Here is a 10,439-nt window from a genome sequence, read left to right as displayed (position 1 = left end):
CAGGAGAAGAGAAAGGGAAGAAGAGAGAGACATTCAATAACCCAGTTCATTAATCCCATATTTTCTATCTGCAGACATCTTACCCTTCGAGTCAGACATACAGTGCACAGAGGTCCAGCCCAAAGAGCCAGCCGTGTGTTACACATCACCTTTGAAGATACGGTATACGCCCAGTCAAGACCGGCGCCTCTACGGGAATCAGGTGAGCGTTACAGTATTCGTATAGACCGTATTTAGTTTTAAAGGCAGTCTTCCATTCGTCCCCTTCACGTATGCGTACAAGGTTGTACGCCCCACGTAAGTCTAACTTGGAAAAGACCTTGGCCGAGCCGAGCTGATCAAGCAAAACTGATATCAGAGGAATCAGGTATTGGTTCCCGACCGTAACAGCATTCAAGGCCCGATAGTCGATACAAGGGCGAAGGTCTCCCTCCTTCTTTGGAACAAAAAACAGAGGGGAAGCGGCCGGAGAACGCGAAGGCTGAATGAAGCCGGATTTTAAAGATTTGTCGATGTATTCCTTAAGGATGACATCCTCCTTGGGTGTTAACGAATAAATCCTACCAGATGGTATCTTGGCCCCAGGAACCAATTCTATAGGACAATCAAAAGGCCTGTGGGGTGGAAGGATTTCTGCCCCACTTGCGTCAAAGACATCCCGATATTCTCGATACTCTGAGGCTAATCGAGTGTTAAGAACAGCCCCTATCGTGGAGGCGGAATCCATGAGAGCATGGCTTGGGCTAGAGGTTTTCTGAACTGATGTCAAACAGAACTGGTCACAATGTTCTGAAAGGAAGTTCACTTCCCCCGACTGCCAATCCACCACGGGGTTGTGTAGTTTCAACCAAGGAAGCCCCAGGATAACTTTAAGCTGTGGGGCGGCAATCAGGTCAAAGGAGATCTCCTCAGTATGCCCACATTCCGTCCTCATGACCAAAGTAGCAGTACGCTCAGTCACTAGACCAGAAACCAGGATTGAGCCATCGACCGCATTCACGACCTCGGGGCAGTCTTTGGAAACAATCTGTATACCCAGCTCTCGAGCATAATCACCGTCAATATAGTTCCCGGTGGCACCTGAATCCAAAACAACTGGAATCACCCGCCTACCGAGGGAGGTGGAAGTAAGAGTGACGGATAAACAGTAAGGTGTAGACATGAGGGGGTTGCTGCAAGAACCACCCGGCAACTGAACCCCTTCTATTGCCGGGCTTTCGCGTTTCCCTGTTTCTTAACAGGTTTCTTAGTACATGATCGTAGTAAATGATCTGATGACCCACAATAGAAACAAAGGCCGTTCTTTTTCCTGTGTTCCCTTGTTTCTGCTGACAACGGTCCCCGCAATGCTCCGATTTGCATTGGTTCTGAGGACCCGGTGGCAGGATTTGACGTGGCGGTCGTAAGAGGAGGAAGCGGTCTCCGTTCCCCCTTCTCTCTGCTTGTCTAGAGTCAATTTGGAGTACCAAGTCAACCAATTCAGAGAACGCTGTAGGGATTACCGGTACCGTGGATAGAGTATCTTTAAGGGAATCAGACAACCCTTTGTAAAATAAGGATGCCTTCTTCTCCTCTGGCCAATTAGTTTCGGCAACCAATTGATTAAACTTGGCTAAGTAAGCCAACAGGGTAGAAGTTCCCTGCTGTAAGGCCAATAACTGTAAGTCGGTGGCTTGCGTAGCATACCGCGTATCAAAAACCCGACTCATAGCCTCAATCAACGCGTCACAATTGTACAAGAGGTGACTGCCCTCTTCCAATAGTGGATTGGCCCATGCCGCCGCCGTACCAACCAAGTGTGACAATAAGAAGGCCGCTTTAGTGGTTGAATCTGGAAACGAGGCTGGCCTACATAGAAAGTGCAACCTACACTGGTTAAGGAAGGTTCGATAGGCCTTAGGGTCACCTAGAAACCGCTCTGGTGGAGCCAAGGGAAATTGAGCAGTCATGTACACTGGCCCAGTGTCAGAACGGGCAGGAGATAGCCCAGAACCCGATGCCACAGCGGGCGAAGGCGCCCCAGCACCGGTGGGCTGAAAACCAGCCTGCAGCTCATCAATGCGTCTTTCGGTGGCAGCATGGGCATTAGCCATTTCACTGCGTAGATCCGCCTCCAATTGCATGATGGCTGTCAAAGACTCATTGGCATCCATTTATATAGAAGGCTTCTGAATATGTCAGTAGCGCTCTTGCCCTCGTAGTGTAGCCGAGGAATTCTTCTCGCCAATCTACCGGACTAGTCAGTACAATGAACAACCAGAACAATTGATTGGCGGAAAGATGGAATGCCAATGAAGAATCCAGAACCGCATGGAACAGGATACTGGAACGAGATGTCTTCTCAAGGTGTACAGGCAAGACCCCCAGACAGCTGCAATAAGAGCAATAATCACACTGATGCGACTCTATGCCAAAAATGCAGACATCAAAATAGAAACCAACCACTAACCTGTGCGGTTCTTCAGAATCTCCGAATCTCCGAATATCCCCAGGAAGGAATAAGAAGTAAGGTAGTGGCAAACCCAAAACGAAAGGACCAGGACATCAATCCAGAAATGAAGGCAAAGCAAGAAGCAGGGTGAAGATCCAAGCTGAATCTCCAAAGAGCAATATCTAACCCGACGGCACGAGGACGCCTAAAGGTACATTAAAGGCAGTCTCTAGTCCGTGTACCAATGGTGCAGAGTTCCAATGCAGGAGAAAAAACGGTAAGCGGGAGACAGTACAAATGAGTAGCAGGGCAGGTCCGTGGACGGTCCGAGTTCGAAGAGCAGGGCTGGCAGCAAAAGTACAAAGGAGTAAGCAATGCAGGTCCGTGGACGATCCGAGGTCGATGAGCAGGGCTGGCAGCAAAAGTACAAAGGAGTAAGCAATGCAGGTCCGTGGACGATCCGAGGTCGATGAGCAGGGCTGGCAGAAAAAGTACAAAGGAGTAAGCAATGCAGGTCCGTGGACGATCCGAGGTCGATGAGCAGGTCTGGCAGCAATAGTACAAAGGAGTAAGCAAGTCGGGCCGGAGGCAGTCCGAGGTCGAGAAATAGGAAAACAAGGCAAAAGGGACAAGAACCTGGATACGAGAGAAAGCAAGCCGCTAGAATACAAGATTCAGAAGCGCCGGCAAAACGTACAGGCGTGGCTTAAATAATAGTCACATGATCACTATACGTCTCTCAACGTGTACGGGGAAAAGTGAAAGACGTGAGAGGACGCCATCGTCTCCATGCCAACTTCCAAGCTCCCGGCAGACGAGGTCTTAAAGGGACCGTAACCACCGTTCGTCGGCAAATACGAGAACCACAAGTATTAGGTCTCGTGGAAGCCGTGGAAGCCGGATAATTACGGCGTCCTAACACTGATGACTTCTGCCGATACTTGACAGCGGGGCCCTCCAAGGTGTCAATGTTAATTATTTCTTCTCTGGTTATAATTGCTCCAGGCATACCATTAACTCAATCCCTCATGCCAATTTATTTATCATTGATGATAGGATCTATAATGGAGTGAAGAATCTCAGTAATCTGGACAGTATTTTTGTCCAGTTTACACTGGAAGGCTGATATGAAGCCCTCGACAAAGATAATCTTGGAGTGCAACATTGCTAAGACTGTCGTATGGTCCTTCACTGTATCACTAAGAGATTCATATAACTTTATGAAGGGAATCATTGACTGACAATGCAGCGACAGTACTTGCGTCGATACCAGAATTGGTGGGCGGCATATTACAGGGCTGATCTTCGACTTGAGCTGCCGCCATGTCCATCAGAAGATCCTCACCCGATGGCATGCTTTTGAGGACCAACTCAATATCTGCCAACTTCTCTTGCGCCAGGCCTTCCATCTCCACCTGTTTGACTCTTGAACTGATGTTTTCTGAATTGTATAGGTCTGTTTTTGCCCTCTTGTACTTGTATTTGTATTTCTTTATTTGTATAGTGTGCCTGGCCCAAAGGCATCTGGGCGCTAATCTTGAGGTTACAATGACAAATATTACGAATTACAGTAGAAAGCAAGTAAGGAAGAAAATACAAGGTATATATACAGTGCAACAAGTATGATGAGAGGCTGATAATACAGGGTATATATAAAGTACAAAATCTACAATAAGAGGCTGAAGGCTGTATATACAGTAATAGTACAAGAATATACAGGTATGTACAAAAATGCGGAGTGTAAACCTAGCAGATGCATTGAGTCTGTGCAGGTTCATACAGTCAGGGTGTCTGAGGCAGAGAGCCACAGTTTGGTTTTGCATTTGAAGGCGTGGAAGGAGGGTTCTGATCTAAGAGGGTTAGGCAAAGTATTCCCCAGTTTGGTGGCTAGTACTGGGAAGCTAGACCCACCCGCTCTCCGCAGTTTGAACCTATTCTTGCCAGCCCCTGGCGCGGACGTAGATAATTCTGGCAGAACTGGATGTGCTCTTTTTCTCGAGAATTCTATGTCCTTTGCCCATTCCTCAAATGCATGCGACACAGGAATATTCTCCCGTTGTAGGTCATCCTGCTGGCCTGTCCTGCCCTGAACGGGGCTCTGCATAACAATGCCCTCCCCCTCAGCACTCAAACTCTGGCCTAAGGCACCTACAGCACCACCATTTGTACCAAGTGCCGGCAAGGGGGGGGGGGGCAATTTAAGTTTGTAGCCTCCTTGTCCTCCGTCTCAATCGATGTGGGGCCTCCCACGGTTGCCTCTTGTGGAGGACAGTTGTGGTAGCCAGAGGTGCTACCCCCACGTTTCTTGTTTTGTGCAAACGGACATCCCCTATTGTTTCCCCTAGCATTTTGGGTTTTCTATAAGAGAATCTTTCTTTTAATATCGGACCCACCGTAAGGCCCTTGGGGTGCCAGACTTTCTTTAGCGAGGCCTGTCGATAGTGTCTTATTACTGGGGAGTTAGTAGAAGGTAAACACCTGCAAATCAGGAGATCCATGCCCTTCAGTCTCATCGGTCCGCCGCGTTACTTCAAACTCTTAGGGCAGCTGTGAAGGCACTTCCGAGGCCAGTAGTTCACAATCCGTTACTAGAGGTAGAGTGGGATGGGCAGGATCTTGGCGCTGCTGCCCATCCCGCCCCCATTAAGGTTTCCCCAATCTTGCATTCCCCTAGAGGACTACGCCTGGTGCCAGCGTATTCACAAATGAGGCAGTGGAGGCTCTTATTTTGAATCGGACTTCTAGGGGCAACCCCCCCGCACAGGTTACAGTTTCACCCAGCTGAGGCTCCGATGGTGAAGAATGACCAATGTGAGTAGGCGATATAGTGGTGATATAGTGTTATGTTATATGAATTTATAAGAGCGCACATACGCCCGAAGGCATCTTGGCACTGAGCAGTAAGATAAGGGGTGCAAGAGCGAACAACGCATTCAAAAAAGATAGGTCTTAAGGGACCGCCGGAAAGCAAAATGATTGGAAGTTGCACACAGTGCCAGGGGTAACTGATTCCACGCATTGGCGGCCACCACCGAAAAGGCCCTACCTCCCATCCGTGATCGTCTGATACGGAGTACAGAGAGGAGAAGGGCAGACTGAGATTGGAGAGGGCGTGCAGGAACATAATGAACAAACTTCTCCTGAAGATATTCCTCTCCACCTCTATAGAAGGCTCGATGAACCAGACACATGGATTTAAACTGAATCCGTTTTTCAACGGGGAGCCAGTGCAACTGTTTCAAGAGTGTAGCAATATGTGTTCGTGCTGGGGGACGTAAAATCGCTCTAGCTGCCGCATTCTGGAGCATTTGAATGCGGTTTAACAAATAGTGAGGTTGGCCGTAGTACAGTGAATTACAGTAATCAACTGTACTAAGGTCCAAAGCCGCAACAACGGGGAATGGAAATGGCAAGGTATGAAGGGGAGGACCTTCTGCAGGGTGTGTAATTTAAGGTGTCCTGATTTACAGACAGCGCCAACCTGCTCTGCCATAGAAAGAGAGGATGAAATTCTTACCCCCAGATTTCTCAATGAGGAAGACGGAATAGGAAAAGGTCCAAGAGAAAGAGGCCAGAAATCAGGAGTCCAGAAGGAAAGAGGACAGGTTGTGCCAACCACTAAGACCTCAGTCTAGCTGACATTTAATTTAAGTGAGTTTTTTGCCATCCAGGCATCTAAATCCTCCAGACAACGCCTGAGCCGAACCACGGTTTCAGGACGAGATATGCCCAGACAGACCAAAATCTGTGTATCGTCCGTATAGGAGTAAAAGCGGAAACCATGTGACATAATGAGAAATAGAGGACAACGTATGTAGATGTTAAACAGGGTCGGCGAGAGTGCCGATCACTGCGGAACTCCACAGGACAGTAAGACAGATTCAGAACAGAAAGAAGGCAGAAAGACTGACTGGGACCGATCCGACAAAAAGGCAGTGAACCAGTTTAACACCTGTCCCCCTAGGCCAGCGTCCAACAACCGTGAGATCAGAGTGGAGCGATCTACTGTGTCAAACACCGCTGAGAGATCAAACAGGAGAAGAGCTTCGACCCTGCCCTGATCGACTAGATGGGTCAGATAGTCAAGCACAGAGTTAAGGACCGATTCAGTTCCTCTCCCTGGTCAAAAGCCGGATTGAAAAATATCCAAAAAGCCAGACATCTCCAGAAAAGAAGAGAGTAGAGGGGAAACAAGACTCTCCAGAACCTTCATAAGGGATGGGAGAAGAGAAATAGGTCGAAAATTGGAAAGCATAGCCGGATCCAGAGAGGGCTTCTTCAGGAAGGGGAGCACACGAGCGTGCTTCAAAGAATTAGGTATAAACCCCTCTTGAAATAATAAATTCACTGCCAATGTAAGAAGAGAGATCAAGTCTCCAGAGATATCTTTAAGCACTGACAGTGGGATGGCATTGACAGTAGAGGGCGATTTGAGGCCATGAATGGCTTCAGAAATATCTTGTTCAGAAAAGATAGCCATGAAGCATTTGGGGTTGGCAATTCAAAAACGATCTCATCACTTGCCATCCCTATAGCATTATCGCTGATTTCCTTGCAAATGGATTAAATTTTAGAAAAGAAAAAAGAAGACAGAGAGTCACATAAAGCTTGTGAAGGCACAATAAGCCCCCAGCCTTAGATGGATTAGAAAGAGAGGGAACTAGCTCGAATAATGCTTTAGGTCTATTAACAGCGTGTTCGATCTTGTCACTAAAGAAAGACTGTTTTGCGGCCAAAATTGCTTTTTGATAAACTGTTAGGACTAAGCGGAAGGCAGCACTAGTAGCGGTTGTGTATCCCAACCGCCACTTCCTTTCCGCCTGTCGGCATTGAAGCTTAGGGGCCCTAAATTCATCTGAGAACCAGGGTTCAGAAGCATGAACTCTTTCCTTACAAGGTTTTTCTGGTGCTAACAAGTCAGCTACAGCCAGAAAGGAGGTGCCCAGAGTCGCTAGGGTACAGGGGCTGTGTTTAGCACAGTGCGTACTGAGGGAAGCCACCAACAGTGGGGGCTCCACCTTGCGCCAGTTACGTTTCAGGCTGGCACACATAGCGGAAGTGGAAGTTGAATGATGAAAAGTACCAGAAAATGATCGGTCCATAGAACAGGGGAGATGGACGTAATGGTGATCAGAGATTGAGGTGAACAAACAAAATGTAACATATTACCTAGTTGATGAGTAGGTTCAAGGATTAGTTGAGGGAGACCAAGATCCATCATCAGGGATAGAAAGTTTGCTACCTGCTATTTGTAGGGTTGAATGGAAGATTAAAATCCCCAGTTACCCATAAATTAGGATGGTTAACTTGGAGTGCTGAGACAAAGTCAGGGAAATCAGTACAGAAGGAAGCATCAGCTCCCGGAGGGCGGTAAACATGCACAACTGTTAGTGTAGCATTTGAGGATACAGATATAGTAGCCAATAAACATTCCATCTTCAATCAATGTACTGGCACTGTGAAGATAACATTGTAAGCAGATTTACACAACATGTCAAGGCCGCCCCCAGAATGAACTGAAGGGCAGTCAACATGTGCAAAGCTATAATTTGGAGGAAGAGCTTGCACAATGGAGGGGCCAGAAGAGTCCCTTAGCCATGTCTCAGTTAAAAATAAGAGATCCAGTTGCGAGGAGACCATAAAATCATAACAATCCAGAGCGTGAGTGACCAGTGAGGGGGTATTGAGGGTATCAGGTATTAATATCGCCACATATATGGTCGCCGTAAATAATATCGCCGGGAAAATGTCATGGCGATATTATTTGGGTGACCATATATGTGGCGATAGGGGCAAAAAAAAAAAAAATGTAAAAAAAAAAATATTTGGGGGTTGCGGGGGTGTCCCCCCGCATGTTTCATGCAATAATGTCTCCACAAAAAATGACAATTTTTCGGCGATATTTTTGTATGGCGATATTTTTGTGGCGACATTATTACATGGAACCGTATTGAGCATGCCGCATTGAAGAGAAACTGCACTGGGAGGGAGAGTAGGCTGAGCTTTATCAGCATTAGGTATAATAAGTACAGAGGAGGGGCCAGGTTGTGGTGATAGGGGCCATAGAGATCAGTAAGTCATGGTTTAAACTTATAATGTGGCCGCCCAGCACGTCCTTTGCACAGACGGGCACAGAAGGGCTTGCCTTAAGCGCGCCTTTGGCGAATGGCACATCACATTAATGCTGTGAGGCACGTCACGCCCACTTCAGAACATAAAAAGCGGACTGTATCTCGGACTGTATCTCTAAGACGGAATGTCCGTAATGAGAGGAGTGAGCAGTAAAATCAGTAAAAATCACACACCCAGTCAGATAAGTTAATTCAATGCGGTTTTTAAAGTGCAATAAGCACAATAACAATAGCAGCAGTAAGTAAATAGCATAAGTAAGTAGATAACAGCAATCAATAAAATAGCGTTCTAAATGCAGTCAAAAGGCTTTAAAATGGGAGCCTGCTCGGGATCACCTCACCTTTGCTGGCTGAAACACCTCGGTCAGTCTCCTTGTTTGACATTCCATAGGGTCTTGTTCGCACCTCTCTAGATGGACCTATCAGTGCTTTATCAGTGCTTTTCTAAGAGCCACTACTACAAAGACCTCTGTTCTCAGATGAGGTTACGACCCCGCAGTCCAAGTTCGTACCCACCTGTTGAACCTGTTTTTTAGCAATGGAAGCGAAATTCCAGCTTCTTTGTGTTTTGACGGGTGTACATGCACATATAAGGCCTTGCCGCCTGCAGGGTGCTTCTACCAATTTACAGCCCCACAGGGTCTTGTGGGGGCCCTAGGAGGCCCTGGGGGGTGGAGCTCTTCTGCTCAACACTGCGTCCCCGGCACAGTGTAAAACACACACGTTGTTAAATGTTGTTCCCAATGACAGTGCACACACCGGCACTGACAGGGTGCAGGGGGACCCCCAGAAAGTCAAAACATGACAATCCCGCAGGCAGCTGGAATGAGCCTCAACCGTATGTGTGACACTCCGCTCCGGTCAATCACGTCCTCAGCTTTCGGCAGCTGCTATGCAGCTCTGACTACTGAATCCAAGGAGTAAACCAGAGGAAAGGACCTTACGCAACACACGTCTGATCCTCAAGCCGCACTGGCAAACTGAAACAGACGAGTGTCATGGTCATGAAGCCAGGGACACAGGCATGCAGGGGTCGCATGCACAGGAGACCTGGGTGGACACTGTCCTGGCCCCTTGGTGCCAGGCTCAGGAACAAAAGTAAACAAGAACATCCATTTAACACCAAAAAGCTTTTATTATGGACATAGCACTTCAGATGCATTAACCTTGAACATTCCATCCATTAAGCAGGATGCATTAACCTTGAACATTCCATCCATTAGGGTGTGGCTGCTAATGGATTGCCTTTGCACGTGCTCAGTCTCTAGTGAGTGGCAGGGTGTGGCTGGTAAGGCGGACCTAATGGGCGTGCCCACGATCTCAGGTCTATAAACTGCCCCAATCCTCAAGACAAACGCTTCGTGTTATTCTGCACTTGCAAGCAGCATAACGCTCATCGTCGCCTGAGGTCAGATTTACCATTAAAGATCCTGCTTCCTGGACATCCTGCTCCCTACTTACCAACTGGGGGAAGCTGTTCTTACCTGTACATCTCTTCGGCAAACCAAGTATTCATCTTTACACTTTCCAGAACGCCGTAACTTCACCTTGGCACCGCAGCACGACACGCTCCATCGTCGACAGCAGCGCCTGCAAGGAAAAACAGAAGACAAGGTTAGACATTGAAGTTTAAGGTTGCGCTTCGCCATACTTTGCGCTTTTCCTTAAAACATCACTTACCTGCTGTCGAACATTGCGGAAGCATCCATCTTCCATCCGGCAGCGTCTCGCGTCTCACAGCTGCATTGAGGCCGCATTTCCATCTAAGGGAAGAAAACAGAAGAGAGACATTATAGCGGGCATAAATAGGAGCAACATATAAAGACATTAAACTGAACGAACAGCATCACAAGAGCTCAAGAAAGACTTACCAATCA

Source organism: Ambystoma mexicanum, chromosome 6q (genome assembly GCF_040938575.1).
Source record: "Ambystoma mexicanum isolate Mex_15411 chromosome 6q, UKY_AmexF1_1, whole genome shotgun sequence".
Classification (NCBI taxonomy): Eukaryota; Metazoa; Chordata; class Amphibia; order Caudata; family Ambystomatidae; genus Ambystoma; species Ambystoma mexicanum.
This window is presented reverse-complemented; position numbering follows the sequence as displayed.